Here is a 16,147-nt window from a genome sequence, read left to right as displayed (position 1 = left end):
TGCTCTCTCTACCACAACCACCCTACTCCTGCTTGCTCTAACACAACCTAATACACTAACTCTGTTCTCTCTACCCTAGCCCAGCCACCCTACCCTCACTCTCCCTACCCCCACCCACCAACCTTACCCTCACTCTTTCTTTCCCCACCCATATTTTCCCACTCTCTCTACCCCACCCACCCTACCCACACTCTCTCTACCCCCACCGTACCCCCACTCTCACTAACCCCACCCACCTACCCTACCCCCAATCTCTACCCCCACCTACCCACCCTAACCACACTCTCTCTATCCACACTCACCCACCATGCCCCACTCTTTGTACCCCCACCCACCCTTCCCCGACTATCTCTAACCACACACATGCACCCTTCATCCACTCTATCTACCCCCTTCCCTCACTCTATATACCCCCACCATCCGACCCTAACCCTACTCCCTCTATCCTCAACAACCCACTGTACCCCCACTCGCTTTTTCCTCAACCATAACCCCACTCTCTACTGCCCAACCACCCTACCCTCCCACTCTCTTTACCCCCACCACCCTACCCCCACTTTATATATATATACACTCCACTTTCTGTACCCCTCCCACCCTACCTCCACTCTCTACTCACACCCACCTTGACCCCACTCTCTCTTCCCCAACCACCCTCCCACCCTACCCCTGCTCTCTCTTACCTCACCCACCCTACCCACCCTCACTATCCCAGCCACCCTACCACCACTCTCTCTACCTCCACACACCGACCTTATTCCCACTCTCTGTACCTCCACCCAACCTCCCCCACTCTCTCTACCCCCACCCACCATGATCCCACTCTCTCTACAACCATCTACCCTCTCTCATCCTTCCTGTCAAACTATTGCTTTAGTTCTTACCACCTAGCTCTCAACCTTTCTGACTCATTTCCTCTTACACATCTTCAATGGCACCCCCTCTATTCTCCTTCCTTCTAATTCACTTGCACACCTGTACCCCTTATCGGATCTTCCTTTGAAACTTTGCACTCTCCTCCTTGCACCCAGATGATCTATATATATATTCAGTGAAAAAACTTTGTTAAAGGGACGTTATGGTTAAGTTGCGCTACTAAAAACCTATGAAATTCAGTGAAAAAAACTTTGTTAAAGGGACGTTATGGTTAAGTTGCGCTACTAAAAACCTATGAAATTCAGTGAAAAAACTTTGTTAAAGGGACGTTATGGTTCCAAGTAAAACCAAAAAACCGTGCCCTGCTAAGACTAACACACAGGACATCAAAGATGACATCACAAATGTCATTGATGACAAATGTCATCACATCACATGTCTGGCTCACTCTCTTTTCTTTTGCTGACATATCTAGGCCACATGGTTTTCTTCAGTAACAGTCAGAAACTAAGAATTTTATTTTATTTGTAGACGTATCCTTCTAGTAGGTTCTTACAGTAATTCCCTTAGAGTACAGTTTCATTATTCAACATATTAACATTACGAATATCATACCTTCATCTTGTACGCTGCACACAATGTTATGTTTCTGTATGAGTAGCTTAGTATACTAGATAGAACCCCATAATAGGATGCTATTTATATCAATGCATCGTTCAATGCACTTATTAGGGTATATTTCTTGCAATGATTCTTGACACTTTTTTCGCAACATAATAAGAATCCCTTCTACACATACTTCATGAGAAGTACATACACATGTGATGTCATCAGTGATGTCATCAATGACATTTGTGATGTCATCTTTGATGTCCTGGGTGTTAGTCTTAGCAGTGCACGGTGGTGGCGCGAGTTATGGTTGCTTAGCTTACCATAACTGGCGAATTTCAAGGGTTTTTCGGTTTTACTTGGAACCATAACATCCCTTTAACAAAGTTTTTTCACTGAATTTCATAGGTTTTTAGTAGCGCAACTTAACCATAACGTCCCTTTAACAAAGTTTTTTCACTGAATTTCATAGTTTTTTAGTAGCACAACTTAACAATAATGACTTTGACTTTATATACATGTCATATGGAACTGACTAGATCTCTTCCTATGAACTTGATGTCCGCGAACTTATTTAATGTTCGCGGACATGTTCGGAGAACAGTACCACCACTTAAAAACTCTGGGGAGGTATGATGTGTAATAGTTATATCATAACATAGGAACATTTAACAAATTCACAAAGCAGCACACATACAAAGTATATGTAGTAATACTTAAAATGTTACCCATATATGTAACACACTAACCATTCATGTAAGTACAATATGTTTTAAAATGGAATATACCAAAAGAAGATAAAGTGGCTTCCACCATAATTACCTCACAGACGCTCCACAACCAACAGCAAGACCAGACATACACACTACGAATTACATATATCACCAGACATAGTAAGTGCACTTCTTTTTACTCATATATTTATAAACTTTCTATATTAGAAAAAAGAAACATATTACTTCTTTGTTTTCTCACAGAAATGTGTAGTACTCTGGACTGGCTAGAGGACCATTTCCCACGAGACGAAATGTTAGAAGATAGTCCACCTAATGGTACACACTTTACTGTATAAACCAATTGATAAATATTATTTTGTATACATTCAACATATATTTTTTTTTACAGACCCTACAAAAATTGCAACTTCCAAAGAAAAAGAAGTTGTGGATAACACTCTTGAACACATTACCCACAAAAAGGACCAATTTATGGCAAATTTTATGGATTTAAAGAACTTTGTCGAAGATCACCTAAAACCACCAACAACATACCATTGTCCCACCTGTACTTGTCCCCCCTCACCATATTCCATTCATTTATCCCCAAACTCTCTCCATGGACCACAACGTTTTGATGAGATTTCCATCCCTTCATCACCTGATCCCAATAATATTGAAAACCCTAATTCTCCTGTTTTTGTTTCCGTTTCTGCCCCACCTTCTCAGTCATAAATTGTTTTTATATGTTAAATAAAGTTACTTTTTTATATTGTGTTGTAATTACTTTCAGTTCCTTGTAATAAAACCAATTTAGGTGTCCACGGACACCGCAGTTGTTCGGAAATTTTCGTAAAGAAACGAAAATGTAACTGTCCTGAGGACACTACATCTGTCCGTAATGTTCTCATGCAAGTTCAAAATGTTCTAAGAACACTCGTAGTGTCCTTAAATGTTCGTAAAGAAACAAACATTAAAGTGTTCTAAAGAACACTATATCTGTCCGTAATGTTCGCTATCAACTTAAAACTGTCCTAAGAACACAATTGGTGTCCTGAAATGTTCGTAAATAAACAAAATGATGTGTCCTGAACAACAGTACAACTGTTCGTAGTGTTCGCTACCCAATTGAAAGTGTTCTAAGAACACAATTGGTGTCCTGAAATGTTCGTACATAAACTAAATTACACGTGTCCTGAAGAACACTATATCTGTCCTTACTGTTCGCTACCAAGTTTAAACTGTTCTAAGAACACACACGGTGTCCTGAAATATTCGTTTCACGTGTGACGCACTTTTAATTACTTCAGAACCCGAACAGTGTCCGTAGGACATCAATGCGCATGTGCTAACCAATCTCCGTGCACTTGGTCTCCTGCGGACAGGCGCTTCCTTTGCAGACTAGTTCGCAAACAGATCATATGACCGCGCCCACGCTCATCGTGTGTCCTGAAATGCGGACACTGTTCGTGTCCCCGAACAATTTAAAAGTACATTTTCAGTTAATCCATAATATTTTTCAATAAAATCTCACCATGCCACAAGTCCCACATAGCAATCTTGAGTTTCTATATACCTTTTGAAACTTTCCGATCCTTTTTTTGTGTTCGATCTGTCCGCGCACAGTGCGCATGTCCGCGGACCGCGCACAAACACCCCTATAAAAGACCACACCCAAGAGCTTATTCCCATTGTGTTTCTGGCTATTCTTCAGAACACAGTGATTTTTGCTGCCACCTGCAGACTACACCATCATCGACATGGCATCCTTGGCTGCTGAACTGCCACTTGGTGCTGCACCTGCTTCAGCATCACCACCACCCCCTCCACCACCTCCCCAAGGGCCTGAAGAGGGGAACAGGACTGAGGATGCGGAGGAGGAAGAAGAGGATGATGAGAATGAGGTAGAGGAAATCCCTACTACCCGCACTAGGCGTGAGTCTTGGGTTTGGCGGTTATTTACCATTCATGGGAATGGTCCTAAGGCTCGTGCGAACCATGTTACCTGCAATGAGTGCAAAATGATACTCAGTCGCGGGAAGCACGGTAACTACAGCTTTGGGACCACTACTATGAAGCGACACCTGAGGTCATTTCACTCTGGGGCTCTTCGCAGGGTTGTACCTTGCGAAGAATGTAGCAGGTTGATTTCCTCTACTTCATCCTCTGTTTCTGATCCTGTCACCACAAGGACCACCTCTGTGGGACAGCGTATTTCTCAAGCTGCCTCACAGGCCATACAGAATGCTGATGACCCTTACCTTTCGAGGGTCACAGTTGTATGTATGTACTGTGACACAGTACTCTGCAGGGGGGAGCGACTTCGGAGTGCTTTTGAGACTATCGTCTCAGAGCACGAGAAGACCTGCTCACTACCCAAATAAAACCCACTCTACATCTTCCTCTCTCAGCTCGCCCTTTCTTATCCCTGTGGTTGGTGTCCCCCCTTTACCCTCCTTTACCCTCCTCTCCTAGTGTGTCGTGTCTGAAAAACCAAAAAAAATACAAAATTACAAAAATCAAAAAAAAATAAGGCTCTTTTCAGAGCCGCCTTTCCCAGTTAAAAAATAGAAGTGAAAATAAATGAAGCAGGGCTCTTTGTATTTTTTAGAAGTCTGCGGACAGTTCGCGAACATTAAAAGAATTGGGTTACTACTCCATCACAAACATTGTAATTTTCTTTGGAAAGAAGTGGTGGCTCTGGAAAGAGCCTTTGGGTGGTGTTTGTAAGTCACAAATTGTAAATGCTTAACATCTTCTTCAAAATCGTTGTTGTAATTCCAAAAAAGGTCGTAATGCATTTTGTACATTTCTCAGAAAAATCTGATTGCCAGCATAAGTAAGATGGACTCCATCTCTGCGAAAAATGTATGTACTACAAAACATAATATTTTCATTGTGAAAAGAAGACATGCCAAAATCTCTTAGAAAGCCACAAACAGCCTTATTAACATTGCGCCTTGCTTTTGCCATTTGTGGACCAAATGCAGAAGAACGAAGCCACATTTGTCTCTGCGCAATCCGTGAAAATATCACTTGAGAATTAGGAAACATGTCCATAACCTTCCTCAGTCCTTCTTTCATAGCAAATTGCAAAAAAAATTCCAGTCACATGCCCTAAACTGTTCCCTCCACAATGAATTACAATTATGTCTGGATGTTGCTCTGTCTCCAAAGTAGCACAGAGAGGTAGAAAATCCAACCACTTCATTCCACGTACTCCATGCCAGTGTACTTCCACATGTGGGAATCCAAGTTCTACAGCTACTCCACAGCTTTCTGCATGCACCTTCAACCAATGTATTCACAAATCTCCTAAAATCCAAACAATCTGTTTTCTGAAACACACAGCCATAGCTATCTTTTGTTCTCTCAGCAAAAAGAGTATCTCAGAAAATCTCTCCTGGCACAACACACCCACCAAAATTTCCTGACCAATCCCTTTCAGGGCTTATTCTCATTTGCATGACTTCTGAACCCAAAAATCCCCGGATGTAACTCCCGATGTCCGGGAACTACCGCCATGTCCGCGGACATATCGTAACATGAACAGCCCTTCTATCATTTCCACTACACTCTCTCTGCCATTCCCTCATTGGAAGTACCTCAAAAATCACATGACCATGCACCAATTACATTCAAGACCTCTACATCTAACTGCATCATCATAGATCAGCACTGCAAATGTACTCTGAATCTCTCTGAGTACAAGTGTCATATCATTGGCAAGCAGCATCTACCACAAATACTGTACAAGTCTTCAAGATTTCTACCTGCAGCTCCATGCATATCCATATGCATGAACAAAAACTTCAGGTATGCATATTTTCTGTATAGTAGATGACATAGCTCTCAACCATTTTTGTTTTACAGGCGGGTGAAATCACCCGATTTTGTTTTTGGCGGGTGAGACGCCCATTGGAATGAATGGGCGTGCAGGAGGCTTGGCGGGTGAGTCTGCCCTTTACAAGGCGTGTGACACCCGCCAAAAGCGTGTGAGTTGAGAGCTATGGTAGATGAACACATTTTCAAACAGACTTTTACCTTGTAAAATCTGTAAAATGAATTTACTGTACTTTTTTCAATTTCCTAAAATCAACTATCACTTATACACCTTTATACTTTTTACTTTCTTTATACACACACACTCAAATCATGTTAAACTAACATTTTGTTAAATGAAATATATAGACTACATATATTCAAACAAAATTGCATGCAAACACAATCTATGTTTAAACCTTTATAAAAATACTTATACAATTTCATATTTTTTGTTTTTATTTATTTATTTACTTAATTACTTTAAATTAGACATGACATTGAGGCGCTATTACCTAGAACAGTTTACTTACAGAAATAGTGGTATTCACTAATATATTATAAATTTCACAAGACATAGTAAAGATATTTTATTTTTGCTACAGTTAGTTATTCAATACAATTTGTTCATTAAGAACATATCATATGTACTGAACTGATGCAATGTATCTTATGTAAATAAATTAGTTTAATGGTTTTACAGAAGGCACTGAGAATTTCAATTAAAAAAATCAATATCTAAATTAAAAACAGTGCTGTATACAAACATAGTTACTAATTTGAAGCTTTTACAGTTGCAGTGAAGACCAGTTTCCTGAAAAGAAGCAGCCGAATTCGAAGAAGAAAGAAAAACTAAGAAGTTACCTGTTAATTTAAAAAATAAAGTAAGTAAAATATCACCATAATATTTATATTATTAATCAAATATACTATAACATTAATACCAGCTATTTTGGTTTCTTAAAATAGAGATTTTGTACCATTTTGTCCAAAAATGTCCATGTCGTAAACAGCGATTTACAACCAGAATGGCCCACAAATTTCTATTTTTGGACACACAAATTAGCCAACTGAACCACTACAATTTTCATAGTATAGAACAAACACCTGTTTTAATTGTATACATTAGATTTACTAATTGTACTTTTCCACACCATTAGCTTACTTTTTTTTTTGTCATCTTAACCCCAGTTTAGTGACACATAAATAGTTCCCAATGCACAATCACACACCATTACATACATCTTTATCATCTTACTCAAACACTCATGCACACAGCACACATACATTCCAGAACAGCCCAACCCATATCTTCTTTATTTTTTTCAACAGACCCTAAAGAATGCCTACCAAAAGACAACTCCGTAGAAAGCAACGCAAAATTAGAGCAAATGAAAATAAAGATGTCCAACATAAGCATCCATCTCTAGCAGAATTTGTAAAAAAAAGTTGAAACAAAACAGCTAATACAATCATTTAGTGAAACACAAGAAGTTTCAAGTACAACAACTTCGCTTCCTCTATCAAAATGTAAAACAAACCAAAAAACAATGAACAGAAATTCAGCTATCAGTACAGATAAAACTACTTCTTCAAATTTTAATATAGTGCAAAGTAAGCATACCAAGAAAAGTATTTTAGCCAAAATATACCATCACAAAGTCCTTCAAAATCTTATAAAAACAGGAGAGGAATCAGGTTCAAAGCTTAAAACCTATCGTAGGAAATTAATCTTAGAAGCATTGATGGACAGTACAATTCTTCTCAAAAGAAATTTATTTATTTTACTGTTAAACAAAATGAAACAACTAACAAAACTAATAACTAAATTACAAAAAAGACTTCTCAATAAGCGAAATGTCAACAGAAAGAACTTCTTAAGTATCTGCGGAGGTGAATGGAATCACACTACGAGCACAGAACCATATTTTAATGAAGAAGCGTACAAACAAAAGCAAATGAATACAATTGCCATAAATAGCAGTGGTCGAGGTTATGAAAAAGTGAATAATACCATAATGGAACAAGAAGTACTCCTTCCAAAAATATGCCCTGAAAACTTAGAATTACCCCTCCATTCAACTGAGTCAGAACGTCTAGTGTACAAATGGCCATGCACGTCAATGTGTAACATTCCCAAACAATGTTTCAAATCTTTACACCAATTCCTCAATAAATATGTAAAAAGCAAAGACAAAATCAAAATTAAATTACTGCAAAATATAGATACCTGTCCAGTGCGCAAGTACACAGGACTACACGGACATTCATGGGCCTGCATTACAGGACCTACTTGTAAAACCACTTTCCATGATATCAAAAGGATATCAACACATCATTCAACTATAAGAAATCTAGTCTATAAACTGTACTATGCTAAAAGTCCTGCTTTAGCACTAGCAAAGTTAAATAACATCCTTCTACATGGTCCAGCAAAAGACCTACTTTAAGAAATTCAGTATATCCAGAAAAAATATTTTGGAAGTGAAAGCCATTTACAGAATGAAATAGCTTTAAACCAATTAAGCAACAATTCTACACATGGCAACCTTTTGCTAAACACATACAAAAAAGAAATACTAAAATTTAAAAGTACATCAGCTGAAGTACCGAACCATGTATGTGTATGTTGCCGTAGAATTTTTTATAAAAGTAACACAAAAACTGTGGACCTATCATACAACATAGAAGACAATGAAGATTCTAAATGGTTTGAATTAGCTCTCTACCTTGTAGCAGAAAACAAATATGAAATAACTGAGCCCTTAATACTTTGCAGTTATTGCACTACAAAACTTGACAACAACCAAACTCCTTCACGTTCTATCACAAATAATTTGGAATTATACCCAGTACTAAAACCTCTACAACAACTTAATTTATATGAGAGCATCATAATTCAAACAGTACACCCATTTCAAGCAATAATACGCCTTCAACCAAAAACAGCAAAATTACCTCCCTCTGAATTGGTAAAAGGCATTCGTGGAAAAGTAGTTTATTTACCATTAAATCTAAAAGAAAATGTGCATACTCTAGGAGTGCAACGTCCAATGCAGCAATCTTTAATTATATTAGTAAATGGAGTACCTACAAAAGACAAAAAAATATGGCAACAGCTGGTAGATTTATATAACGTTAGACAAGCCTTCCAATATCTTAAAGAGAATAATGAATATTGCAAAGAAATTAATATTGAAGAAAACTTGAAAGATACAACTGAAATAGTTCAAGAAACACAAGAAGCTGGTTAATTTGAGCTACTAGATCCTGCTACAATATCAAATACTTTAGACCATTATACAATTCATCCTTTGCACTGTAATGAGACCGTACAAGATGTACTAGAAACTTACCAAATGCGTCAAACAAAAGGATCGCCAATCAGTATATGGGAAAAAAGTATAGAAGCACATGCTTTTCCTCTACTCTTTCCTACTGGCAAAGGAGGAAGGTATGATGATAGACCTATTCAAATATCAGCTTCAGAATACCGCTCATTACGGATGTATTCTAAAGATCCCAGATTTAGACAAAATGTGGAATACATATTCCACCTACTCTTTGAAAGTGAACTAGCAACTTTATGTTACGGAGTTGCACACATATTAAAATCAGGATCACACTTTCAAAATATGACAGCTACACAATTATTAGAGAAAGTGCAACAAAAGGATGAGGTTTTACAATCAAATATTACAAATCTATTAGCAAATATGCGTGGTACTAAAGAGTACTGGTTTCGACGTCATGGAGATGTACGTTGTATGATCAGAAACCTTGGCCCACCCACTTGGTTTGTTACATTAAGTTGTGCAGAATATGCATGGGAAGATTTACATGATTTCCTACGCATATCAAATAAAAACAAAACAAACATAGATATTCTAACACCTGGAGAACTTTGTTCTTTGGATCCTGCTAATGTTTCAAGATATTTTCACCATCGCTTCATTGCTATGCTACATTTTATTTGTAATAAAACTGTTCCTCCCCTTGGAGAAGTGCAACACTTCCTTTGGAGAAAAGAATACCAAGCCAGAGGGGCACCACATATCCACATGCTTTTATGGATTAAAGATGCTCCTAAATTTGGTCAAGACAGTGATGCCACTGTTTTACAGTTTATTGAAAAATATGTCACTTGTGAAATTCCATCAGAAGCCACAAATAGTGATCTTTGTGCACAAATTTTACAATTTCAAAGACACAAATGTGGAAAATATTGTCGTCGCAAATACAAAAACAAAGGCAAATACTACACCAAATGCCGATTTGGTTTCCCTAGACTAGTTAGAAATACAGGTCAAGTAAACAACCTCATGTCTTCAGTTAGACATACTGTTAAAGGAAAGTCACCTAAAAATACATATTACATAAAAAGAAAAGAAGAAGAAAAATATATCAATGATTATAATGCAATCATTGCCCACTTATGGAATGCAAACATAGATGTGCAGTACATTGCAGACAATTCTACTGCAGTTGCACGATATGTCACAGCATACTTAACTAAAGCAGAAAAGACAGAGCTCCAAGACCTCTGGAATGACCTGTCATCAGATAAAACAGTATCTCAGAAATTATACAGCTTGGGCATAAAAATGCTCACCCATAGAGAATGTGGATCTTATGAAGCAGCTGATCGTTTAACTGGTACTTCATTGTATGGTAAATCTGAAAATATAGTATGGCTAAGTCTTGGTCCAGCTAAATCTAGAAAAAGAGTTCTAAAATCATATGAAGATATAGAAACAATAGCCAAACATGATCCCAACAGCCAAGACATTTTAAAAAACAATTTATTGGACACATACTACCCAAACAGAAGTAATACTTTGGAAAACATGTGTCTATACCAAATAGCCCAAAACTACACATACAAAAATAATATGAAACCCAATGAAAAAAAAGGTAAATATAGAGTGACAGACTGTGAAGGCAGCTTAGTTAAACTCACTAAACCAAATTTAATTAATCATATCAAATTGTCATTGAAGACTCCTCAACATAAAGAAGTATATTACATGTCCTTGCTACAACTCTTCAAACCATGGAGAAAAGAGGAACAATTACTAGATAACTATGACTCATGTGAGGATGCTTTCAAAGCAAATGAAAGCACTATAACTGATGTAAACTTTACACAGTACAAAACAATGTTGCACAATGAACGGCAACATGAAGAAGAACTCCAAGCCCAACTAGATAAGGAAACTCCTGACAGTGGTCAACCTTCTGTAACAGGAAGCCAAGAACCACTGGGAGAACCACTAATAACAAATGAGGCAGAATTAGCTATGATAGAAGTAGAAAACACCATGTGTCAGTATGAAGATAAGGAAGACTTAACTATACTACAATCAAAACTAAACAATGAGCAAAGTAGCATTTTTCAAGAAGTAACAAAACAAATTGCACATGGTGTAAAACATGAAAATAAAGAAAGTTCCTGCCATAATTATAAACCTATACTACTGTACGTCAGTGGTGAAGCTGGTTCTAGCAAAACATTCCCAATCAAAATCATTAGTAAGTTCCTTCAACAATTGACAAACAACAAACTGTCAGCTGTTGTCACTGCCCCCACAGGTTTAGCTGCCTACAACATAGGTGGTGTTACATTACACCGATTACTACTATTACCAGTAGAACACCAGAACAAATTAGACTATTACAAACTTTCTGCAGAAGCTGCAATGGAATTACGCAGAGTATTGAAACAAATGAAAATGCTACTAATAGATGAAGTGAGCATGATCTCCAACCTGATGTTAGCTTTGATTCACCTCAGATTACAAGAAGTACTCAAAACAGACTATGAAGAGCTCTTTGCAGGAAAACACATCATTGTTTTTGGAGATCTGCTTCAATTAACACCAGTAAAAGGTGAACCTATTTTTAAAACATTAGGGCACAAACTCGGCCGTAAAACTGTTGGCAGCATTGGAAATGTCAACCTTTGGCAACATTTCCAATACAGAGAATTAACAGAAAACATGCGCCAATCTGCAGATCTAACTTATGCCAACATTTTAAAAAGTTTGAGAGTTGGTATACTTTCTAAAGAAGCAGAAGCAACATTGAAAACCCGGCACATTAATGCACTTTATGGCGATAATGCATGTGCTACAGATGTTATGGAACAATTAGCCCACAAAAATAAATGTCAATTGTATGGCCTTAATGCCAACTCTTGCAAGCTGTTTCAAATTCAATGAAATCATGCTAAGTAAAGAAATGCAACCAATAATGGAAATTAGCGCCACAGACAAACTAGATGTACATGGTATGACACTACCAATGTGTGACCAAGCCACAACAAGACTAAATCATTTAGAAAAATCAATCTCAAACACAGCAGGCTTAGAAAAGATGTTAAAATTATCCTTAAATTGCAGAGTAATGCTTAAACGTAACCTTGACGTGGACCAAGGACTAGTTAATGCAGCACTGGGTACAGTTGTTGGCTTTCAAACATACCCACGTGACAACAAAATTCAGTTTGTCAATATACTCTTTGACAAACTTTCAGAAGTAAAACGGATAGGACGCTCAACAGCTAGATTCCTTCTCTTCAAAGATATGTATGTATGCAGAGAACAATTTACTCTAACTCTTGCATACGCATTCACAATTCATAAATCACAAGGTCTAACTCTAGACAAAGCAATGATAGATATTGGTAACACAGTCTTTAAAGAAGGCATGAGCTACGTAGCACTATCACGCTTACGTACACTTGACGGTCTATTTCTAATCAACTTTGATGCAAGTAAAGTAAACGCTGATATTCCTTGCATTTTAGAATATAATAGACTTCGCTCACTATACACTCCCCATCTAAACACATATTCTGTTCCACAAAAACTAAAACATTGTAAAAGAAAAATAATCAAACAGAAATGCAACAGGACGTCACTGCAAATCCTCCAAAGAGAGTAAAAGAAACTAATACTTCATCAAGTACCACAAACAAAAAAGAATCAATTACAGAAAGTAAACCAGGTACTTCTTTAAAGAAGGAAGACAAACTCCAAAAAAGCAGTTAGATACAGAACTACCTGGACCATTTAAATTCTCAAATATAGTTGGTGTAAGTTGCTACGCAAATGTAGCAATGAATATTCTATTTCAATTACCACCAATTGTTGACAACATTTACTTACACAGTACAGACCCATTGTGTTTGCAAATGTTAGTACTTCACAGAAATGCAGCAAACAATCCTGACAACACGTATAGTGTTTATGGAATAAGACAACAATTGGACTACTGTGCTGGAATGGTGAAATTCACTATAAATTCACAGGAAGATCCACAATAATTTCTAATGTACTTACTACAAGTACTGGAAAACAAAAAACATACCTATACATGAAATCTTTCAGATTTCATACATGTGGAAACATACATGCACTCTCTGCAACAATGTGACACAAGAAGAAATCCCCAATGAATGCTTCATATATATATCAATACCAAATTGTGAATCCATTGCATTTCAGCGACTTGTACAAAATGCAAACCATGGTAGATTATGCTCTACCTGCAATTCAGATAATCGCTCCACATTAGTAATACAATCACATAGTAAATACATAATACTAATTCTTCTACGTTACAATGCAGATGGTACCAAAAACAACTGCAAGCTGACTGGATTCACACATGGTCAAATATCACTTGGTAAGAAAACCTTCACAACAATAGGTATAATCTACCACGCAGGAGCCACAACCAATTCAGGGCACTACACTGCATATATAAAAAAGAAATGTGGATGGTTTGAATGTAATGATAGTACCATTACTCTAAAGCAGAGATTACCAGGAAATCTTACAAACGCTTATTTGATGTTCTTAAAACCAAAATTTGATAACTAAACTGTTGCCCTGGCAACAACCACCTCAGCATATCACATCCATAGAGTCAAACATTTCAACTATGATCTATGGGAAACTTTTAATGTCCGCGAACAATGGGAGTGTTCTTACAAAACTTTCAACTTAACAACAAACAATACGGACAGCGTCCTAAGGATACCCCCTACGAACATTCCAGGACACCAGGAGTGTTCTTAGAAGCGTCTTCAGAACACCACCATCTTGTTTATTTGCGAACATTTCAGGACACCGCGAGTGTTCTTAGGACACATTCAACTTGACAAAGAACAATACGGACAGCGTCCTCAGGACACCCCCTACGAACACTCCCCGGACACCGGGAATGTTCTTAGAAGCGTCTTCAGAACACCACCATCTTGTTTATTTGCGAACATTTCAGGACACCGCGAGTGTTCTTAGGACACATTCAACTTGACAAAGAACAATACGGACAGCGTCCTCAGGACACCCCCTACGAACACTCCCCGGACACCGCGAGTGTTCTTAGAAGCGTCTTCAGAACACCCCCATTTTGTTTATTTGCGAACATTTCAGGACACCGCGAGTGTTCTTAGGGCACATTCAACTTGACAGAGAACAATACGAACAGCGTCCTCAGGACACCCCCTACGAACACTCCCTGGACACCGCGAGTGTTCTTAGAAGCCTCTTCAGAACACCACCATCTTGTTTATTTGCGAACATTTCAGTACACCGCGAGTATTCTTAGGGCACATTCAACTTGACAGAGAACAATACGGACAGCGTCCTCAGGACACCCCCTACGAACACTCCCCGGACACCGCGAGTGTTCTTAGAAGCGTCTTCAGAACACCCCCATTTTGTTTATTTGCGAACATTTCAGGCCACCGCGAGTGTTCTTAGGACACATTCAACTTGACAGAGAACAATACGGACAACGTCCTCAGGACACCCCGTATGAACACTCCCCGGACACCGCGAGTGTTCTTAGAAGCGTCTTCAGAACACCCCCATTTTGTTTATTTGCGAACATTTCAGGACACCGCAAGTGTTCTTAGAACACATTCAACTTGACAGAGAACAATACGCACAGCATCCTCAGAACAACCCCTACAAACATTTCAGGACACCGGGAGTGTTCTCAAAAACGTCTTCAGAACACCCCCATTTTGTTTATTTGCGAACATTTCAGGACACCGCGCGTGTTCTTAGAACACATTCAACTTGACAGAGAAAAAACACAACTTTCATCCGATCTCATACACTCCCACCCTCCCCAAACACTCCTACACACCAACACACTCTACAAAATACACATTTTGAACAAAGTTTCACCGCGCTGTCCGGGGACGTTCGCGAATCCAATATGGCGGGCGCTACCGAAAAATCTGACGCGCTTCACGCTCCACGCCGTCCAATCAGCGAACACTTTGCATGTCCACGGTAGTGGCCATGTAGTTATGGTTAAGTTGCTGTTTCCATAGGAAGAGCACTTTTTGGGTGGCTTATAACTTCGCTCTCCCTGGACGGATCCTCACCAAACTTTGCAAAAAAAGTATTTGGGTCACTCTGAATTGTTGTCCAGGGGGGGGCAAATTTATAGGGGGTCCCAAAACCTTTTTTTTCCCATAAACTGAATGGGAAAGTTTTTTTGCTCGCGTCTACAGCCCAAACCGCTGAATGGATTTTCACCAAATTTGGACCAGGAGCAGCGGCTTGGTCCCAAAAGCCATGCTTTTGCAAATTTGGTGAAAATCCGTCCAGTAGTTTTTTTTAAAATGACCAAAAAGTAGGTCAAAACAAATTAGTGATATCTGTGTTCGGTCCGCGGACACACTTCCCTGTTCGCTCTGCGGACAGTGTCCTGATTGGCCAATCGGCTTGCGTGATGTTCGCGGACATGCAACGTGTTCGCTGATTAGACGCGTGGAGCGTGAAGCACGTCAGATTTTCGTTAGTGCCTGCCATCTTGGATTCGCGGTCGTCCGCGGACAGCGCAGTGAAACTTTGTTCAAAATTTTTTATTTAGTAGAGTGTGTTGGTGTGTAGGAGTGTTTGGGGAGGGTGGGAGTGTATGAGATAGGATGAAAGTTGTGTTTTTTATGTGTTAGATGTTCTTTTTGTGTTCGATTTGTCTGCGGACATCACGGGTGTTCTGAAATGTTCTAAATAAACTGAATGGGTGGTGTTCTGAGGACTCAATATGTGTCGGTTTTGTTCGCAAGCAAACTGAAACTGTTCTAAGAACACTTGCAG

Source organism: Ambystoma mexicanum, chromosome 6q, assembly GCF_040938575.1.
Source record: "Ambystoma mexicanum isolate Mex_15411 chromosome 6q, UKY_AmexF1_1, whole genome shotgun sequence".
Taxonomy (NCBI): Eukaryota; Metazoa; Chordata; class Amphibia; order Caudata; family Ambystomatidae; genus Ambystoma; species Ambystoma mexicanum.
This window is presented reverse-complemented; position numbering follows the sequence as displayed.